This window comes from Fringilla coelebs (genome assembly GCF_963513975.1).
Source record: "Fringilla coelebs genome assembly, chromosome: 14".
In the NCBI taxonomy this organism is placed as follows: domain Eukaryota; kingdom Metazoa; phylum Chordata; class Aves; order Passeriformes; family Fringillidae; genus Fringilla; species Fringilla coelebs.
Window position 1 is genome coordinate 14336685 of NC_140040.1, and position 3499 is coordinate 14340183.

Below are 3499 nucleotides of genomic sequence, written 5' to 3' on the forward strand. Positions count from 1 at the left end.
AAGAGGGACAGGGACACGGGTGCCCTGGGGCAAGAGGGAGAGGGACACGGGTGCGTGCCCTGCAAGGGGGCAGCCCAGCCCAGCACCTGGGACAGGAGGGACAGGGACACGAGTGTGTGCCCTGCACGGGGGCAGCAGGGACAGGGACACGGGTGTGTGCACTGGGACAGGAGGGACAGGCACACGGGTGTCCTGGGACAGGAGGGACAGGGACACGGGTGTGTGCTCTGGGACAGGGACACGGGTGTGTGCCCTGCACGGGGGCAGCAAGGACAGGGACACGGGTGTGTGCCCTGCACGGGGGCAGCAGGGACAGGGACACGGGTGTGTGCCCTGCACGGGGGCAGCAAGGACAGGGACACGGGTGTGTGCCCTGCACGAGGGCAGCAGGGACAGGGACACGGGTGTGTGCCCTGCACGGGGGCAGCCCAGCCCAGCACCTGGGACAGGAGGGACAGGGACACGGGTGTGTGCCCTGGGACAGGGACACTGGTGTCCTGGGACAGCAGGGACACGGGTGTGTGCCCTGGGACAGCAGGGACAGGGACACGGGTGCCCTGGGACAGCAGGGACAGGGACACGGGTGTGTGCACTGGGACAGGAGGGACAGGGACACGGGTGTCCTGGGACAGGAGGGACAGGGACACGGGTGTGTGTATGCCCTGCACGGGGGCAGCTCAGCCCAGCCCAGCCCAGCAGCCCCGCGGAGCGGCTCCTCCGGGAATGCTCTGCCCAGCAAAGCCCGCTGCAGGCGCGGGTGTGCAGCCCTGCAAGGAGAGAGGCTGACTTGGAAAAGCTGCCCGCGGAATGCTCGTCCCCGTTACTTTTCGTGCTGCCTAGGAGGTGGGAGATGATGTGACAAATACGACGTGAACAGGCTGAGCCAAGAAGCGCCCTCCCTTGTGGGGCACAAAGAAATGCAGCCCTGCAGGTGACAAGCTCCTCACTGGCTCGCCAGTTCCACTGTGGACAATCTGCCTTTGCAAACCAGCTGCTGCTCAGCTCACAAAATCCACTTGTCCCTCAGTAATCAAGAAGTAAACTGCCCTCCTCTGCCTGATTCTGTATTTTCTCACTATAATTAAATGTGACATGCAGCTGCAGTAAATATTTGTGCTGTCACAGCTCACATATGATAATCACCAAAGAGTCAACTTCTGCAGGGAATGCATATAAATTTTAGTCTAGGCTGTAGCTGGGCTGATATTTTTAGTTTAATACAAATTCACTAAAGCTAGAAATTTGACAGAGTAAGAGCAAAAAAGAAATGCAACCTTACTTTTCATAGAAAAAGGTAACTAACTGTGTTATCCAGATACTGAGGCAGCCTTGAGAGGCCGAGTTTAAGAATTAATCCAATTGCCACTAGATGGCACATCTCATTTACTAGTCTGTATCTGAATTCAGGACTGCCTTTTAAAGAAGCATGTATATTCCCTGTTCTTGCTAACAGAACACTGTGTGTTGGTTTTGAAATCAGGGAGCTTAAAAAACCCCAAATTTTTTTTAAAAAAGAATTTTTAACTAAAAGTACACTATCTACCAGTGAAAACCTAGCTTGATTCTGTCACATCTACAACCAAACCAGGTAAATAACCAGCATCACAGATGGTTTCTTTATATAAATATGTACATCTCCCCATAGTGACTCGTTCAGCTGCTTCCCAAAGCTGCTGGCACTGTGTTACCTCGTTTCCCAGGCAATGGCTGTGCCTCACACTCAGCCTGGACATCATACAGCTGGAATGGATTTCAGAAGATGCCATCCCTGCCTGTGGCTGTTTCCAGCACCAGCAAGGGCTGCAGTGGTGGACAGCCACGTCTCTACCAAAGAGCAGCAACAGATGGATGTTAAAGCACTTTTGTGCAGCTGCTCTGCTCCCTCCGATGATCACATCTGCTGAAGGGTGCTTTTAACTCACCCAAATTCCCACTCAAGGCTACAGACCAATATCATGGTGACCTCAATATGACAGCAATGGGGCTGCAGTCAGAGCACAAAAGGTCCAATTTGCTCCTCCTGCAGCATTCAGCAATATAAACTGTTAGAAACCACTGAAACACAAACAACAAAATCTTTGTGGCTGCCATGCTCATTTTCCCTCAGTAATTAATATCAAGGTATCCAACAGGAGTGGTCATTTCCTCATTCTCTCAAGTCCAAAGTCACATGAGATGAGCATTGAGCTCATTTCTGTTCTTCCACTGCCAGCAGTGAAATGTGTTTCAGACCAGTCTGCAAACCTACTGCTACCACTTTGAAAACCTGCCACCTTCCAAGGAGCTCCAAGAGCATCCAATCTGTTACATAAAGATACAGAGAACATAAAGAATTAAATTCCTTTCTTCTGGTTCTACTCCAGTCATCTGAAAACCTCTAGAAGTTAAATTTATTGTAATGACTAAGAGCATGCTCCTCTGTGGCATAAAGCTCCTGAGGAGCTCAGCAGCAGTGGGGCTTGAGGTGAGCTAGGACTGCTGTGTACTGAACTCTGAACTACTGGGGCCTGAGTTCTGCTGGCATCCATCTAACACATGCCCCTTTTATACCACAGTGAAGGCTAAGAGTGCAGTTCCAATTGCTCTACAATTTCTGAGGGTATAATAAAAGGCATTGCAAAGAACACTCACAGGAGAGCAGAGGACCAGAGTAAAATGATCTAAACTCCATCCATGTCTATTACACTGATACAAGTGATAAAAATCAAATCACTGCCTATGTTGGGGCCCAAATTTATGACTATCTGTGAAATGGGGACCATAATATTGATGTCTGAATCCACTGAAATTTGTAAAAGTCTGTTTAAATACTAAACACTGTTACAGATGAACTGGAACCCCCCTGTTTCCTATGGCCTGCTTTACAATCAGTTGTCAGCTCTGTTCATTCTGGGTTTGAACAGCTGAGCATAGGATGCCAACTCCATCCCACTGGATCATTCAATCATCTGTCACTGCTAGCAGTGTGTTGTTTTGGAAAGACTGAATTTAATTTGTGAAATAACCAGAAAATTTCAAATTAAAATAACCAGAATAATAAAAAATAGTATTTTTAAATGGATATAGTTTGTAAAATCTTTTAAAATTAGCAGTGTGTGTAGTCTGCCAATGAAATGGAAACCCAACTGATTTCAGGTGTGGCATTATGAAACTCAGACAAGGTTAGGAGGGCCATTCTTTTTCACCTCCTTCTCACATCACTGAAGAAGTGTTATCAAATGCTGAGAACAATCACTGCCCTGCATGCCACTGAATTTATCAAAGGCAAACAGTACCTGCAGAAGTAAATTAATCAAATGCATACAACAACAGCTAATGAGTTTAAAGCTTCACCATTTAAACCTTAACTTATAAAAATCGCATCACACACACACAGAGCTAGATCTTTATTTTAGACAAAAAAATGAACTTGGCAGAACAGTTCCAGTTGTGTCTTTACAGAAAAAGAAGGCACACCTGCACATTTTCCTACCTACAAACTTGTCTTATGAGGGCCTTG